Source organism: Tachypleus tridentatus, chromosome 7 (assembly GCF_004210375.1).
Source record: "Tachypleus tridentatus isolate NWPU-2018 chromosome 7, ASM421037v1, whole genome shotgun sequence".
NCBI lineage: Eukaryota > Metazoa > Arthropoda > Merostomata > Xiphosura > Limulidae > Tachypleus > Tachypleus tridentatus.
The window spans coordinates 109,592,943-109,613,529 of record NC_134831.1 but is presented as its reverse complement, the minus strand read 5'-3'; the positions used below and the strand labels follow the sequence as shown (position 1 = coordinate 109,613,529).

The 20,587-nt window shown below is 33.6% G+C and overlaps 1 protein-coding gene across 1 annotated transcript in view; it reads left to right on the top strand.

Annotated features, from left to right (window-relative positions):
- LOC143256386 (uncharacterized) overlaps window positions 1-20,587 on the top strand; it is a 43,916-nt gene that overhangs the window by 933 nt on the left and 22,396 nt on the right. The gene's annotated exons all lie outside the window — the stretch shown is intronic.

Here is a 20,587-nt window from a genome sequence, read left to right as displayed (position 1 = left end):
GTCTACAATTAATTCTACTCATGGTCTGTAGGAAGAAATGAGCTAATACCAGCTAATGTAACCACTTGGTTACTAATGGTTCGAAACAAAAAAATACATAGTTACATAATGTGTTCTTAAATTACTTGTCTTTAAACTAACCGTTATTTCTCTAATAAGACAATTGAGTGGTTTGGTTGAAGGTATCGATATCCAGGTTCATAATAATATCAGCGTATTAATTCCAAACACTATCTTAATCGACACAAATCTATTAAATTTTAAAATACAATTTTGGCGAAACAAGTGTTTTGTATGTTCCTCTATACCCCAGACCTGGTCGAAAGTTGGTTTAAATAACTGGTGTAGATATATGGATTATCTCTTACAAATACACGTACATTCAAGAAATAAACACATTTTATACTTTCTAATCCATTGAATTGTCACGTGCCTCTTATGCGATGTATTTTAATAAACTGTGAAATAATTATTTATAGGTTAGACTAATTATATTAATAAATTTATCTCAGTGTTATTCTGTGAAAAGATCACAACAGTTTAAAGGTGAATTTTCAACAAATTTAATAATTGCCTTAGAAACTGTGCTTTGGTTAGGTATAATTCCTGTGTGGTTGCCATATTTTTAAACACTTTAGTTTTTGAGTAAAAAATGAAACAAAATATGCGGATACTTGAACTCAAGTTCCTCTCGGTCGTTCGGCTGTTTCCGTGACGTTTTACAATTATGACGTAATAGTTGCCAAACACGCTTCGTTGCGCGCCGACCATTTTGTTCCTTTCAGTGCAAGGAGAAGGAACCGGCAAGGTAGCAACAGTGGGTGTGGATGGTCAATAGGAAGGACCAGACTCATTCACACCATTTAAAGCTTTGTCAAGATCACTTTGGACGCTCATGTTTTGTGTCGGATCCTCAGCTCTACACGAGGACTGATCTCAGCCTGCAGCGTACAGATTCCACCCCTCTATAGCCATCCCTTGCCATCATGAAATGAACAAACTTAAAGGTATGTGTGCAGTATAAAGCGATAAACAATAACTAGTATAATATAATAATTTAAAAAGTACAAGTTTTTGAAGAATCTAACTAGATATACACATTTCATATTCATGAGCGTGTTTTGCATTTGTGGCACCTGAAAGCCAGTGAAACCTTGATTTCCTAGTCTGGACAGTGGACAAATCTATCCCAAATAGAGTATACTCCAAGTTTAAAAGCTGGTAGATCATTCTGTAGATGTTTTTGTATAATATTTACATATGGAAAAGTTTGAAGAATACCATTTTACAAATTTAACATTTCAAGATAAATTGAAATAAGACTATGTCTTGAACATGTTGAATTAATCAAGTACATGCTATGTATTTAAAAACATTGTAGACTTGTAAACAATCAAATATAAACTCCATAACATAACTCATCATAATAAAATTAATCTTAACACAGTACTTTGACATTGTCATATTAAATGTAAACCTCATAAAGCATGTTGTTTTAATATATAATCTTATTTCTTCAGTATCACTCACAGTTCTGGAACTGTCCTCATCACTAGAACTTGTCAGATCTGTGTAACTGTTCTAGGTTCGTTCAGAGTTGGTTCGAATTGATATGGCGCTACTCGACACTGTTCAGAACACAAAGTTAAAACAGACTCTGTTTCTGTTTCTCCGTATGCACTGGCCATGTTTATTAACATTCAACGCGCTGGCGTTGGCGGTTTGTTGGCAACTATTACGTCACAGCACTTTTCCAAGCAGCAAATGTAAGAACTAAAACGTTCAAATTGCCGCTCGGAAAGGGCTCTTTTTGCACCAAGTTCTAGGTTTCATTTCTTAGCACATATGTTTCATAAAAAATGTGAACCAGCAAAATTAATGAGTATCAGTAGTTCTTTTGACTGGAAAGTTTTCTCCCAGACCATGTAAAAGCGTTACTATGTAAAAAAACAAACTCATGTGAACTTGTTAAATCAAATGTTCACTTTGTAAAACATTTTCCTACACAACTTGACAAAGATGCTACACTAAGAAGTAATAAGATAGGCAGTAAAGAGAAACAATTACTGATGTATTATATATTTAACAACGGCTGGTATGGGTAGAGAATACGCCAGTAGAGGAGCGAACAACGATAACCGAAGAAGGTCGAAACGTTGTTCGCTCCTCTACTAGTACTTTCTCTATCCATAACAACCGTTGTTAAATATATAATTTTCTCTACACGTCATCACGAATTACTGATGTATGTTTTCATTGGAGCATATAATCACACATCTATCCTGACAGAGGTACTATTAATTGTTATATGTATGTATTGGAATACATAAACACATATACGTATACCCTGACCGACGTAATGTTAATTGTTATATCTATGTATCAAAATCTATAAACACACATATATCTTCACTAAGGTAATATCAATTGTTATATGTTTGTATTGGAATACTTAAACATAAATATATCCTGACCGAGGTACTATTAGTTGTTATATGTATATATTGGAATCCATAAGCACACATTTTTCTTGACTAAGGTAATATTAATTGTTATATGTTTGTACTAGAATACAGAAACACATGTATACTAACCAAGGCATAGTTAATTGTTATATGTATATATTGGAATACATAAACACACATATATCTTGACCGAGGTACTGTTAATTGTTATATCTATATATTGGAGTGTATAAACACACGTACATCTTGACTAAGGTAATATTAATTGTTACATGTATATATTGGAATCTATAAACACACGTATATCTTGACAGGAGTATTGATTGTCACATGTATGTATTTATTGGATTGTATAAATATCATATGTTTACAACTTGATTAATATTAATTAACTATACATACTTATTATACATATAAAGGACATATATTTATTTACTGGAGTAATATTTATCAGTTATATGTATTTATTTGAGTAATATTTATCAGTTATACTCATTTATTTGAGTAATATTTATCAGTTACATGTATTTATTGGAGTAGTATTTATGAGTTATATTTAGTTATTCGAGTAACATTAATTAGTTATATGTATTGAATACAGTAATATAAACACCATGTTTTTACCTCAATAGTAATGTACATTAATTATTACCAAGTTCATGTTGATGGTGTGGTGTTTATTCTGTCACATTTCTTTAATGTTCTATAAGACACAGTGACACTGTATGTTAGTGTTCTAGTACACATAGTGACACTGTATGTTAGTGTTCTAGTACACATAGTGACACTGTATGTTACTGTTCTAGTACACATAGTGACACTGTATGTTACTGTTCTAGTACACACAGTGACACTGTATGTTACTGTTCTAGTACACATAGTGACACTGTATGGTAGTGTTCTTGTAGACATAGTGACACTGTATGTTAGTGTTCTTGTAGACATAGTGACACTGTATGTTACTGTTCTAGTACACATAGTGACACTGTATGGTAGTGTTCTAGTACACACAGTGACACTGTATGTTAGTGTTCTTGTAGACATAGTGACACTGTATGTTAGTGTTCTTGTAGACATAGTGACACTGTATGTTAGTGTTCTTGTAGACATAGTGACACTGTATGTTAGTGTTAGTACACATAGTGACACTGTATGTTAGTGTTCTAGTACACACAGTGACACTGCATGTTACTGTTTTAGTACACACAGTGACACTGTATGTTAGTGTTCTAGTACACACAGTGACACTGTATGTTACTGTTCTTGTAGACATAGTGACACTGTATGTTAGTGTTCTAGTACACACAGTGACACTGTATGGTAGTGTTCTAGTACACACAGTGACACTGTATGTTAGTGTTCTAGTACACATAGAGACACTGTATGTTACTGTTTTAGTACACACAGTGACACTGTATGGTAGTGTTCTAGTACACACAGTGACACTGTATGTTAGTGTTCTAGTACACACAGTGACACTGTATGTTAGTGTTCTAGTAAACACAGTGACACTGTATGTTAGTGTTCTTGTAGACATAGTGACACTGTATGTTACTGTTCTAGTACACATAGTGACACTGTATGGTAGTGTTCTAGTACACACAGTGACACTGTATGTTAGTGTTCTTGTAGACATAGTGACACTGTATGTTAGTGTTCTTGTAGACATAGTGACACTGTATGTTAGTGTTAGTACACATAGTGACACTGTATGTTAGTGTTCTAGTACACACAGTGACACTGCATGTTACTGTTTTAGTACACACAGTGACACTGTATGTTAGTGTTCTAGTACACACAGTGACACTGTATGTTACTGTTCTTGTAGACATAGTGACACTGTATGTTAGTGTTCTAGTACACACAGTGACACTGTATGTTAGTGTTCTGGTACACATAGTGACACTGTATGTTACTGTTTTAGTACACACAGTGACACTGTATGGTAGTGTTCTAGTACACACAGTGACACTGTATGTTAGTGTTCTAGTACACACAGTGACACTGTATGTTAGTGTTCTAGTACACACAGTGACACTGTATGTTACTGTTCTAGTACACACAGTGACACTGTATGTTAGTGTTCTAGTACACACAGTGACATTATATGTTAGTGTTCTAGTACACACAGTGACACTGTATGTTAGTGTTCTAGTACACACAGTGACACGGTATGTTACTGTTCTAGTGCCCACAGTGACACTGTATGTTAGTGTTCTTGTAGACATAGTGACACTGTATGTTAGTGTTCTTGTAGATATAGTGACACTGTATGTTAGTGTTCTTGTAGACATAGTGACACTGTATGTTAGTGTTTTAGTACGCACAGTGACACTGTATGTTAGTGTTTTAGTACGCACAGTGACACTGTATGTTAGTGTTCTAGTACACACAGTGACACTGTATGTTAGTGTTTTAGTACACACAGTGACACTGTATGTTAGTGTTCTAGTACACACAGTGACACTGTATGTTAGTGTTCTAGTACACACAGTGACACTGTATGTTAGTGTTTTAGTACACACAGTGACACTGTATGTTAGTGTTTTAGTACACACAGTGACACTGTATTGTAGTGTTCTAGTTGACACAGTGACACTGTATGGTAGTGTTCTAGTACACACAGTGACACTGCATGTTACTGTTCTAGTACACACAGTGACACTGTATGGTAGTGTTCTAGTACACACAGTGACACTGCATGTTACTGTTCTAGTACACACAGTGACACTGTATGGTAGTGTTCTAGTACACACAGTGACACTGTATGGTAGTGTTCTAGTACACACAGTGACACTGTATGTTACTGTTCTAGTACACACAGTGACACTGTATGTTAGTTTTTGTGGATATATAATATTTATAATAACAGATATAATATTAAGTATAGTGTTATTACGATATAAACACTATGTTATAAGTTACAAGTATTGATAATTTGAAACCAATAATTTGCAAATGTATTTTACGACATACTTTATTAAGTGTAATCACATTAAGGAATTGCTTAATAAGAAGTGAGTTATTATCTGTCCATCATGTTGGTTTATCATAAGTTGTTCCGTATGACAGGCCCACCCGTTGTTAGCTGTGTAAGCACGTGTTACAGAAATTGGTCTCTGTTGTGTGACCTAGTGGCCGATATTTAGAAATAAGTGTTTAGAGTCAACGTAGAATTAGAGGTGCTCTCAGACAACGTTCTGGCTTTTGTGAACAACGATTTTGTTGGGGAAAAGATGCGTTGTCAGAGCCTGTTTCGATTGAACAAAACAAACTGACAACAGGAAAAGAATATTTCTCGCCTGGGTGACCAGAAAGTGACATTCCTCTAACACATTCAGATAGCGGCTAAAATGTTAGCGTGTTCTCTCTCTCTCTTATTGCATAGTGACATAGTTATTTCTTTTGAACTATTAGAGGTTATTGAAAATATCATAAGCTAATGTTCGTCATGAAAAGTTTTCAGACTTCCTTCTTTAGGAGGCCCTGCAGGGCCAGGTGGTTAAGGCGTTCGACTCGTAATCTGAGGGTCGCGGGTTCGAATCCCCGTCGCACCAAATATACTCGTCTTTTCAGCCGTAGGAGCGTTAGAATGTGATGGTCAATTCCACTATTCGTTGGTAAAAAGTATCCCAAAAGTCGGCGGTAGGTGGTGATGACTAACTGCCTTCCCTTTAGTCTTACACTGCAAAATTAGGAACGGCTAGTGCAGAGAGTCCTTGTGTAGCTTTGCGCGAAAATTCAAAACAAGCAAACAAACCTTCTTTCAGAGGACATCAAACACAATACATTCAGGAAACTCCGCTGACTTCACCTGTCCTCGTGCTTACCAGACGAAATTGAAGTAAGCCAAAAATTGAATAAAATTAGTTTAATGATCTATATTTTTGTATCGTGAACAACGAGACAATTTATAACATTTTATTACACAAGAAATTTGTGGTTGAGTTATCCTGTTTTTGTAAGTATTTTATCCTAAATATATTCTAGGCCATTGCTATTGATACGTCTTCTAAGGAGATACACACTGCTAACAAACATTTTAAACTAAAAGACTTAAAACTGTTCAACACTTAGACATTCACTGACAGTTATATTTTCATTACATGTTATAGAGCTGGTGTTTAACACTTAGACATTCACTAGCAGTTATATTTTCATTACATGTTATAGAGCTGGTGTTTAACACTTAGACATTCACTAGCAGTTATATTTTCATTACATGTTATAGAGCTGGTGTTCAACACTTACACATTCACTGACAGTTATATTTTCATTACATGTTATAGAGCTGGTGTTTAACACTTAGACATTCACTAGCAGTTATATTTTCATTACATGTTATAGAGCTGGTGTTTAACACTTAGACATTCACTAGCAGTTATATTTTCATTACATGTTATAGAGCTGGTGTTCAACACTTAGACATTCACTAGCAGTTATATTTTCATTACATGTTATAGAGCTGGTGTTCAACACTTAGACATTCACTAGCAGTTATATTTTCATTACATGTTATAGAGCTGGTGTTTAACACTTAGACATTCACTAGCAGTTATATTTTCATTACATGTTATAGAGCTGGTGTTTAACACTTAGACATTCAACTGACGGTTATATTTTCATTACGTTTTCTGGAGCTGCTGTTCAACACATAGACACTCAACTGATAGTTGTATTTTCATTTCATTACGTGTTCTAGAGATGCTGTTTTACACATACATTCAACTGATAGTTGTATTTTCATTTCATTACGTGTTCTAGAGATGCTGTTTTACACAGACACTCAACTGATAGTTGTATTTTCATTTCATTACGTGTTCTAGAGATGCTGTTTTACACAGACATTCAACTGATAGTTGTATTTTCATTACGTGTTCTAGAGCTGTTGTTTCACACTTAGACATTCAACTGATAGTTGTATTAGTAGATAAGTAATTATATGGACTTACAACAGACAGTACTATTATATTTATATAGATAAGTAGTTTCATGAAGATACAAGAGATAGTATTTTTATATTTATATAGATAAGTAGTTATATGGATATAAAACAGACAGTACTATTATGGTTATAGAGATTAGTAGTTACACAGACATAGAACAGACAATACTATTATTTTTATATAGCTAAGTAGTTACACAGGCATACACGAGACACTACTATTATATTTGTATAGATAAGTAGTTACAATGACATAGAACAGACAGTACTATTAAATTTATATAGATAAGTAGTTACATTGACATACAACAGACAGTATTATTATATTTATATAGACAAGTGGTTACTTGAATATGGAACAGACAGTACTATTAAATTTATATTGATAAGTACTTACCTGGACATACAAGAGGCAGTTCTATTATATTTATAAAGATAAGTAGTTACATGGACATACAACATACAGTATTATTATATTTATACAGATAAGTAGTTATATGGATATACAACAGACAGTACTATTATATTTATACAGATAAGTAGTTATATGGATATACAACAGACAGTACTAGTATATTTACATAGGTAAGTAGTTATATGGATATACAATAGACAGTATTATTATATTTATACAGATAAGTAGTTATATGGATATACAACAGACAGTACTATTATATTTACATAGGTAAGTAGTTATATGAATATACAACAGACAGTATTATTATATTTATAAAATATACTATTTTAATGTTTTATATTGTTGGCTGATTGTTTTGGATTATTCTGTTGAGATAATAATACTGTAAATAATAATAGTAAAGTCCAGTTAACTTCAAAATAAGATTAATATTTGATTTCTTCAACTTTAAATTCTAACGTTGGGTGATAGGCCTAACTCTAGTAATAAACGATATCTTAATAGAAAGTCGTTGTTGGTGGTTTCTTATTTCTTGGTTGGCACACAAGCTAAATATTTACAGATCAGATTGGCAATACCTGAAACATTAAGTAAGTTATCTTACAATGATTACTATTATTATGTTAACTAACTCTAGTGTAACTGGTTTTATATATATAGCATAAACTTCCGTAAAAAATTGGGAAAAGTTTTAAACTTTTAGAGGCGTCTAGACCGAAAGCATAGGCTAGAAATATATTTTTAATAGCTTTAAAACAAGATAATTGTATCAAATACAAGTCATAGGATATGATATTTGAAATTACTTGTGTTTATTTGAAAGTTTAAATACAATACGTTTTGGATGAAATATAGTTTTAGGATGTTGTAGGAAGATGTTGAATATCTGATAAGACGACTTAATTCGATTTGTTTCCTTACCAAGTCATAACGTATATATATATATATATTTTCTCCACAAGTGGGTCTTCTCGTTATCACTGACAACCTTCCTCCTTCCGGTGGCTAAGCGGGAAGTCTGAGTGACTGTAACGCCAAAATTGACTTGTAGTACCTACTGTGGGAAGAGTACACACAGTCCGTTATGTAGCTTTGGATTAACAGCAAACAAAATTGAAACCCATGCAAATAGAGTAATTATTCAAACACATATAAACGTAGTAACTGTTAAAACGTATAAATCTTGTAATGAAACACGTCTAAATGTAGTGATTAGACACGTTGAAATCTTGTAATGAAACACGTCTAAATGTAGTGACTAGACACGTTGAAATCTGGTAACGAAACACGTCTAAATGTAGTGACTAGACACGTTGAAATCTTGTAATGAAACACGTTTAAATGTAGTGACTAGACACGTTAAAATCTTGTAATGAAACACGTTTAAATGTAGTGATTAGACACGTTGAAATCTTGTAATGAAACACGTCTAAATGTAGTGATTAGACACGTTGAAATCTTGTAATGAAACACGTCTAAATGTAGTGATTAGACACGTTGAAATCTTGTAATGAAACACGTTTAAATGTAGTGATTAGACACGTTGGAATCTTGTAATGAAACACGTTTAAATGTAGTTATTAGACACGTTGAAATCTTGTAATGAAACACGTTTAAATGTAGTGACTAGACACGTTGAAATCTTGTAATGAAACACGTTTAAATGTAGTGATTAGACACGTTGGAATCTTGTAATGAAACACGTTTAAATGTAGTTATTAGACACGTTGAAATCTTGTAATGAAACACGTTTAAATGTAGTGATTAGACACGTTGAAATCTTGTAATGAAACACGTTTAAATGTAGTGACTAGACACGTTGAAATCTTGTAATGAAACACGTCTAAATGTAGTCACGTTGAAATCTTGTAATGAAACACGTTTAAATGTAGTGATTAGACACGTTGAAATCTGGTAACGAAACACGTCTAAATGTAGTGATTAGACACGGTGAAATCTTGTAATGAAACACGTTTAAATGTAGTGACTAGACACGTTGAAATCTTGTAACGAAACACGTTTAAATGTAGTGACTAGACACGTTGAAATCTTGTAATGAAACACGTTTAAATGTAGTGATTAGACACGTTGAAATCTTGTAATGAAACACGTCTAAATGTAGTGACTAGACACGTTGAAATCTTGTAATGAAACACGTTTAAATGTAGTGACTAGACACGTTGAAATATTGTAACGAAACACGTTTAAATGTAGTGACTAGACATGTTGAAATCTTGTAACGAAACACGTCTAAATGTAGAGAATAGACACGTTGAAATCTTGTAACGAAACACGTCTAAATGTAGTGATTAGACACGTTGAAATCTTTGAAATGAAACACGTCTAAATGTAGTGATTAGACACGTTGAAATCTTGTAATGAAACACGTCTAAATGTAGTGATTAGACACGTTGAAATCTTGTAACGAAACACGTTTAAATGTAGTTATTAGACACATGTCAATCTGGTAATGAAAGACGTGTAAATCTAATTAATTACTGGATGAATAGCAACCACTTAATAGCACCTGCTGTCTGTTCAGATATTCTTAATCTAATAACAAACATTGTTATAGCTTGATTAGTGTTCCCAATTAAAATTCAGTAACGTGACTTATCAGTACCAGTTCGATAATGATATCGTGACTCATTAATACAGGTAAATGATGATATCGTGACTCATCAGTACCAGTTCAATACTGATATTGTGAGTCATCAGCACCAGTTCAATACTGATATTGTGAGTCATCAGTACCAGTTCAATAATAATATCGTGGCTTGTTAATAAATAAAATTATGAGAGTGTTTTTCTTCTAAACCTGATTTTGTCAAACTAACAAAGATTTTATTAATTAAAAGTTTGGATATTTTTGAACGATGGTGTTCGGACCTTTCCCGTTTATTAAACATGACGTCATCTTGTCAGCCGTATAGGACCACTGTTAATTCTGCAACAAATCTGGTATTTCTGTTATCCTCCTGTTTAGTTAGACGTTTAGTGTTAGGTACACTTACCTTCTCTTCCTGGTATATCTTCATGAACTAAAAAGTAGGTTGTATCAAGGCTATATGAAGCCATCTAACTTCTTACAGTCTGTCCTACTTGTACCTTGGCCCGCCTTATGTTTTTACGTACGTCATGCTTTCAATAGTGACTGTCTCTGATGTTTTTTTGTTTTTAACACGTGAGATTTTTCAGTCGTATAAAGGAAAAAAAAATGTGTGTAACATCAGCCAGAAAGTGATCTAAACATGTGTACATTCTTTAGCTAAAGTTGGTTTTTGTAACTTAACATTCTATTAACATGATTATAATTTACAAAGAGCTGAAATAAATGATCACAGACAAGGAAAACAACTCTCTTTTTTAACGTAGTTACAAAAACTGGATTTGAATCTGGTTCCTATAGATTATTCTACAATCATGAAGTTAAGTTGTCAAGGAAATGTATTTGATGAATTTCATGTTAATTATTATTGACTAAATGGATGGGATGTAAAAACAAATCAAATATTTCAACATACAATCACCTTCACAGATTAATACAGAATAATTAAACCTAGCAGCGAGATACTGTTACACATTTCAAATACATTTTTCTGAAATATACGATTACTACTACAATTTCAGTTTACGATCAACATAAAAATTTACTTTCTACACCTCTCGTTAAGACTTTCAAGTTAACACTTTCAATGTTAAGACTTTGAACACTAACACTTTCAATGTTAACACTTTGAACACTAACACTTTCAATGTCCCAACAGCTTAACAACGATTCGTATATTTTGTGTAAATTCGTTATATATATAATTTATCAGAATCATGAGCTACCCTTAATAATATCACACTTTGGGAAACTATTAACAATTATAAATTATTAGGTATTCGTAAATAAACGAAGAACTTGGACAATTTGCAAACCCTACAAATGTAAGTTGTCATATAACTTACATATAACATCGTATGTCATATAACTTGTGTATCATAGCTTAATCTACGTTTAAATTGCAATTATTCTAAAACTGACTCACTGTTGCATAGAAACTTCAAAGAGACAAGAAATGAAAACTATAACACAATAAATTCGAATGATATAACACAACCTATATCGATTTCTTGTTGCGTGTTAACTTGAATAATTCTTTGTAAAAAGTAAAAACTATTTTAATCTCTTTTACTAAGTATGTACAACATATGCATACTTATTACTCTTTTAGTATGTACAACATATGCATACTTATTACTCTTTTAGTATGTACAACATATGCATACTTATTACTTTTTTAGTATGTACAACATATGCATACTTATTACTCTTTTAGTATGTACAACATATGCATACTTATTACTCTTTTAGTATGTACAACATATGCATACTTATTACTCTTTTAGTATGTACAACATATGCATACTTATTACTTTTTAGTATGTACAACATATGCATACTTATTACTCTTTTAGTATGTACAACATATGCATACTTATTACTCTTTTAGTATTACAACATATGCATACTTATTACTCTTTTAGTATGTACAACATATGCATACTTATTACTCTTTTAGTATGTACAACATATGCATACTTATTACTCTTTTAGTATGTACAACATATGCATACTTATTACTCTTTTTAGTATGTAACAACATATGCATTACTTATTACTCTTTTAGTATGTACAACATATGCATACTTATTATCTTTTAGTATGTACAACATATGCATACTTATTACTCTTTTAGTATGTACAACATATGCATACTTATTACCTCTTTTAGTATGTACAACATATGCATACTTATTACTCTTTTTAGTATGTTACAACGTATGCATACTTTATTACTTTTAGTATGTACAACATATGCGTACTTATTACTCTTTTAGTATGTACAAACATATGCATACTTATTACTCTTTTAGTATGTACAACATATATGCGTATTTATGCGCTTTTAGTATTACAACATATGCATACTTATTACTTTTTTAGTATGTACAACATATGCATACTTATTACTTTTTTAGTATGTACAACATATGCATACTTATTACTCTTTTAGTATTACAACATATGCACACTTATTACTCTTTTAGTATGTACAACATATGCACACTTATTACTCTTTTAGTATGTACAACATATACACACTTATTACTCTTTTAGTATGTACAACATATGCATACTTATTACTTTTTTAGTATGTACAACATATGCATACTTATTACTCTTTTAGTATGTACAACATATGCATACTTATTATCTTTTAGTATGTACAACATATACCTACTTATTACTCTTTTTAGTATGTACAACATATGCACACTTATTACTCTTTTAGTATGTACAACATATAATACACTTATTACTCTTTTAGTATGTACAACATATGCATACTTATTACTTTTTTAGTATGTACAACATATGCATACTTATTACTCTTTTAGTATGTACAACATATGCATACTTATTACTCTTTTAGTATGTACAACATATACCTACTTATTACTCTTTTAGTATGTACAACATATGCATACTTATTACTCTTTTAGTATGTACAACATATGCATACTTATTACTCTTTTAGTATGTACAACATATGCATACTTATTACTTTTTTAGTATGTACAACATATGCATACTTATTACTCTTTTAGTATGTACAACATATGCACACTTTTAGAATTAGAAATGTTTTGATTTATTCTAATCGTTGCTCCAAAGCAGACCTGAAAAACATCTTTCACCAGCTTTGCCTACTTTTGACTCTATAGTCGCGTGAGAATTTTAAGAAAAATGTAAAAATGAAACTCGGTGTTGATTCACAGGTGAATTAAGCGTTTAGCATACGTATAAATTTATGCAATGTAAGTAATGATAAGCTGCTATATTTATGAAATATCACAAACTGCTTAAGTTAAAGCAGAATTGTACGTGTTTTGTAAGCTTTTGTTGGATGGATTTCACTTGATCAAAAGTGATTCGCTGTTGAGTAAAAAGTGGAGAAAATTAAAATTTGTGTTTTCTGGATTTCACACAAAGCTACTTGAGGGCTATCTGCGCTAGCCGTATGTAATTTAGCAGTGTAAGACTAGAGGGAAGGCAGCTAGTCATTAACACCCACCGCCAACTTTTGGCTACTCTTTAACTAACGAATAGTGGAGTTGACTGTCACATTATAACGCTCCCACAGCTGAAAGAGCGAGCATTTTTGGTACGACGGGGATTCGAACCCGCGGCCCTCGGATTACGAGTCGAACACCTTAACCCACCTAGCCATGCCGGGCCAAACTTGTTGTAAATTAAGATATTTTCAATATACAGACGTTTTCTTTCTTCAGTTTTAATTTATATTTACGTTATATATAAACTTACTATATTCATTGTTATGGTTTAAAAATCTGCCAGTCCTTAGTGTTACTTTATTGCAACTTTAGTCAGCCACGTGTCAGATAAGAATATTTCTATTTACAGAGATATTTATTTTAGCGCCTTCTGGTGAAGACACTGAATTGAGGTCAAAATTGCGTGTTTAAGAAAGTTAAGTAAGTAGTCGTAACAACCGATCGAGATATTTTAAAGGGAGAATTAGTAACGGATGCTTCTTTACCACACCTCTAGAGAGGACCAACTCTTAAACTGGTTACACCCTTCAGTGGAAGCTGTGGTTATATAGCCTGTTGCAATCTAAGTGTAGATACTCATTGATGAAAACTGTTGGCCCTAGTGTTAAAATTCTCAAAGAATAATGATAAGAAAAACTCGTTACACGTAACAACAGCTGGTAGATTATAATATTTATTTCTATTGTTACGTAGCACCGTTTCACCACCATTGTCGACTGGTAAGGGACTGATAGAGATCAACATTGTCTTGTTCTACCGCTCCCTCCTGCTGGAACAGAATAATGAAGAACACGTCGTGGTGTTGTATGTTATTATAGAAACGCTAGGTTACATTGTCACATTAAAATATAGGAAGGAAAAAATTAGACGTACACCTACCGTTAACTAGCGAGAGAGTAGAGACAAGATTCACGTTTTCTCTTCTTTTTGTCACTTTTGTTCAACATTAAGTTTTGAAAACCGCACTACTCACTTTTAGAAATTATTATTCAGTAAGTTATTCTACGTTGTGGTAATGTTTCATGAACAAAGTTGTGGTGTATCAGATCCAATAGGTTCTTCCGCATTGTAGTAATGCTTACGGCCGGGATACGACAGACATATGTAAGCACTATATTTCTGTTAGAATGCAAATAATGTTACTAAAATCCAGGATCTAAGTTCTAAATAGATGTTAGGATAGAGGTAGTCATCTAGGTAGAACTAGATCAGGCTCAGTATGGCCAGGTAATTAGGGTGCTTGATTCTAAATCTGAGGTTCGCGGGTTCGAATCCCCGTTACACTAAACATGCTCATCCTTTCAGTTGTGGGGGTGTTATAAGTGAAGGATAATTCCACGATTCGTTGGTAATAAAAGATTAGCCCAAGAGTTAGCGGTGTGTAGTGATGACTAGCTGCCTTACCTCTAGCGTTACACTGCTAAATTAGGGACGGAAAGTCTTCGTGTAACTCTACGCGACATTCCAATCAAACAGAACTAGACCTTTAGTTAAAGTTAGGCATTTAGCTAGAAATAGATCTTAACTTAGTCATGATATAAAAGAGTGTTTTGTGTAGATATTATTAATTTATTTATTTTGTGAGTAAATATTTGTGATTTAGTTTTGTTCATATCATGAGACTTAGAAGGAAATATTTTAAAGTAAATTTTATTACTTTAATTACGTAATTCGGTAAGAGGCGTATGTTGTGTTTGCAACTTATGACATCAATATTATAGAACGTCGCCCGAAATTTATTCATGTCGAGGATATACAGCGAACAGACGATTTAGTACTGAACATATAAATAGTATGAGATGAATGCGAAACAGCAGATAGAACGGATGAGAGCAAAGTCACTGAAAAGAGTCGTTCAGACAGATAAGAAATGCTTAATGATTAATATAGGCCTAATGGTTGATCTGTATTGGAGTGAGACTAATGGTGTTAAAAAAAACAAGAAAAATAGTTTATTTCGTCTAAGAGAATTCTAAAGTAACTGAACCTGCTGTGTGAACTTTGAGAAAAGCTGCACGATTATTTGAAAGTAGGCCTATATTCAAAAAGTAAACATTTATTGTAATTAGGCCTAAATACGAAAAAGAAGTAGACGATTTTAGAAGTACAGGATACAACGGGTATAACTTGATAAAACGTAAGTCTGCTGTGTTCGGATAGTTTGGCGATAGTAATAGAGTAAAATAGTTTAGCTTGTCAACTGAAACTTTAAAAGCAGTTGATTAGGCCTAAGTGTACTTTTGAAAAGAACAAGAAAACTATATTGTGTTTATGATATCCCCATTTATATAATAAATATTAGAATAAGAGTGCGAGAGAAGTAAAACTAATAAAATCTTTTGGTGGCAATTTTTTAAGAGTATTAAAAAATCGTTGACCTTGACCGACATCCGAGAGGTTTGACATACCTTTAGCTGAGACAGTGTAGAGGTGTCACCTTAACTGTTCATTCCTACACTTCTTCTGTAAGTGGAATTAAAACCACCTGTCGACGTACTCTAGAAAAAAACCCCCAGTAATATTTGTCCTACTGTTGGTGATTTTTTAAGTATGTATGGGGATAATTTAAGTTTAGTCTTAGCGTGGAGAACTCAAGCAATATGTTACTCTAACCTGGCTAGATTGTTTTATTTTATTGACACTGCTGTTGAAGTTTAGTCTTAGCGTGGAGAACTGAAGCAACCCTAATCTGCTTGGATTTTTTTTTTAATCTTAAAAACTTTTAGCACAAAATGGAAGAAAAACTATTCAAAAATCCTGTACTAAATAATGCATACACCCTTCCCTGGGGAGAAGATCGGTTTATTCACCTTTTGGTTTAAGTAATTGACCTGGTGTAGCTGTGGATAATTAACACACTTCTAGACAATGAGTGTTTCACACCTACCGTGTGCTAGAAATGTCGACCCTGATTTCACTGACCTCCTGTCAGAAATACTACCTTTTGTGGTCGGTTTGAAATATAAACTCTTATGATTTGTTTTAAAACTCTTACTCGTGTTATTAACCTTATGTTTCGGTAGACAATTTAAGCAAGTTTCTGTCTTGCTCGTGGCCCCCCAGTGGCTCAGCAGTATGTCTGCGGACTTACAACGCTAAAAAACCGGATTTCGATACCCGTGGTTGGCAGAGCACAGATAGCCCATTGTGTTGCTTTGTGCTTAATTCAAAACAACAACAACAACTCTTGCTAATGTAAAACATTTTTATTAAATATAGAAGGATTATATTCTATTCCCATCTAGTGGCTACGTGTAAAAGTATTTAAAATCATAGTAGACGTAATACAATGTTTAAAAAAAGACGCCACTAACACACCATACTATCAAATGTTTGAAATATTACGTATATAAATTATTCAGTTGATATTAATGATTAATTGTTTCTTGAATAGAATAAGTATTACAGATTATATATTTAATTAAATAACTTATATTTTGACAGTCTGGATGTTCGATTTTTGTTTAGTAACAATAAAAGTTTCTCAAACATTCTGTACTTCATAATCGGTCATTCAGTTAGAACGATTTGAAACTTAAGAAGAGTTTCATAAATAAATTACATAATAACTTTGTGAGAAAACTAAAAACACGCGTGTGTACAATAATAGGCCTGGGTAATTGGTGGCGCGCAAAATAAAATTATTTAGTTTGAAAACGTCTATGTGAGATTAAGTGTAGATAAAGTTAGTGAACTACTCACTTGAGTGAATTTCGATTTTAAAAGGAAATACCTTTTACTAAAAAGTGACAATCAAATTCCTAGCGAACAGCATAACTTTTGAATATCTGATATAAAAGCCTGAATTCATTTTTCATAGCTCTATGTGACTTTGCTATAAGACAAAAACACACAGAACGTTCGTTACAACACAATAGGATGGCTGCCTCCTGTTCCAATACCCTGATTTAGTGTTATAAATCTTCAGACTTTCTATTGAGCAACTAGGGGTGTGTGTTTTTCTTATAGCAAAGCCACATCGGGCTATCTGCGGAGCCCACCGAGGGGTATCGAACCCCTGATTTTAGCCTTTAAAATTCGTAGACATACTGCTGTACTAGCGGGGAGCAACTGGAGAGCGTCACATAAAGTTCAAATCCTGATCAATGCTCTTTCAATTCTCAATTACACATCTTATTATAGAAACTATAAAACAGAGTAAGACAACAACAACGTAATATAGGATGTAATAGGTCACGATAAAGTGTTGGATGTAATAGATCACGATAAAGTGTTTTGGAAATATCTATAGTTCATTATAAGAAACTCTAAATAGAAACTTTTCACTAAACCTGACTCAACTGTATCAACAAACAAATGGTTCTTGTGTTTTGTTACTGAGGACGTGTTCCACTCATATCGCTTCTATTTAATATTATTGAATATAATGTTCAAAAATTATTATTATTTATTACATTTTACACATTGCCGGACATGGTCTAATAGTTAGCACGCCTAGATAATAAATACGAGAACGCATGGTTTATGAGATAATGTGGGTTCACGCTCCGCTATTTGGAGCTATCAGTTCGTTATAAAAGTGACAGTCAAAAACATTTGATTATAGTATCCCAATAGTAGGGCCCGGCATGGCCTAGCGCGTAAGGCGTGCGATCGTAATCTGAGGGTCGCGGGTTCGCGCCCGCGTTGCGCTAAACATGCTCACCCTCCCAGCCGTGGGGGTGTATAATGTGACGGTCAATCCCACTATTCGTTGGTAAAAGAGTAGCTCAAGAGTTGGCGGTGGGTGGTGATGACTAGCTGCCTTCCCTCTAGTCTTACACTGCTAAATTAGGGACGGCTAGCAGAGATAGCCCTCGAGTAGCTTTGTGCGAAATTCCCAAACAAACCCAATAGTAGAGGGAAAGTATTAGCAATTCAAAGTTAGAGACGGCTAGAGAAAATTTTCTAAACAAATTTTGTAGTGAACGTTCGCCAAATGATGTAGTTTCTTCTCAGAAAGACCTCTCAGACGACCGCGTGAACTTAAGAGTACTTTAAACACACATTTATGAAGAAATTCTTGCTAAACGAGGGTTAGGGACTTTTGTGGTTTATACATTTTTTTCTAGAAGTATACTGCTGTATCGATACACTGATAACATCTACCAATACTGTTACACATAATACTAAAGAGTAGCAACACCCCAAATAAAGGTGTAAGCAAAGAGCTCTATTGTTTCCGTGTAAACCACCCTTACTTAACAAGGTCACCAGAATGTTGTTTTTGTGTGTCTCGTGGTTTCCAATTCATTAGAATTCCAGTACAGATACCAACTTATTATTATCCAGTACAGACACACAACTTATTATTATTTGGTACAGATATCTTACTTATTATTATCCACTATACATCTATTTACTTGGCGGTTGCCTGTCGTTTTATTCCCTGTATTTATATGTTTAATTGTTGCTCATCTGTTATTTTACCGTATTCAACCGTATTTCTCAGTGTTTCATCCAGTTGAAACTGGTATTTGTCTACCCTCTCTTGTCATCATGTTGTTGTCGTGTTCAGCTAATTAGGTTTTAAAACTTATGAGCTTATTGCTAACGTCAGAGCAAGTAGAGCTGTCTTTGTGAATACCATAAAATAGGGGAATATCTGTTGTGGTTAAGTACTTTACTTTAGTTAACACACAATCTGAGATATTTAAGATAAAATCTTTTATGATGTCTGTTTGTTTGTTTTGTTTGTTTGTTTTTTGGAATTTCGCACAAAGCTACTCGAGGGCTATCTGTGCTAGCCGTCCCTAATTTAGCAGTGTAAGACCAGAGGGAAGGCAGCTAGTCATCACCACCCACCGCCAACTCTTGGGCTACTCTTTTACCAACGAATAGTGGGATTGACCGTCACATTATACACCCCCACGACTGGGAGGGCGAGCATGTTTAGCGCGACGCGGGCGCGAACCCGCGACCCTCGGATTACAAGTCGCACGCCTTACGCGCTAGGCCATGTCAGAAATCAAAACAGCAAGAATCACGGAGAAGTTTACGTCATTATGTTCGTGACTATTTGATTTAAATTATCTTCGTTTCACCTTTTGACGTTATTTCAACGGTAAATACAAGACATTTTCCAGTTATTACGTGTCACAGCAGGCATACACAACAACTATCAAAAGAAACTGTTTAGTTTAATTACGTCATAAGATTTAAAGAGGTAAATTGTCCTTGTGGTGACCCAACTGTTTGATAACTCACCAGTAGCCTTCAGACTTTGCAAATTATAATTCGATTTCTGATCAGGCGCGATTAAAGTAAACAATGACTGCAGGGGTTCCGAATGGTTTTGTTTATGTTAGCTCTTGTGACAACTAGGAAGGTGGTAGTAGATCGGAAGATCTAGTGTCTGATCTGTGATTGTAGATCAGAAGATCTAGTGTCTGAGCTGTGGTTGTAGATCAGAGAATCTAGTGTCTGATCTGTGGTTGTAGATCAGAGAATCTAGTGTCTCATCTGCAGTAGTAGATCAGAAGATCTAGTGTCTGATCTGTGGTTGTAGATCAGAAGATCTAGTGTCTGATCTGTGGTTGAAGATCAGAGAATCTAGTGTCTGATCTGTGGTTGTTGATCAGAAGGTCTAGCATCTGATTAATGGTAGCAGATCAGGGAGTCTATTGTCTGATC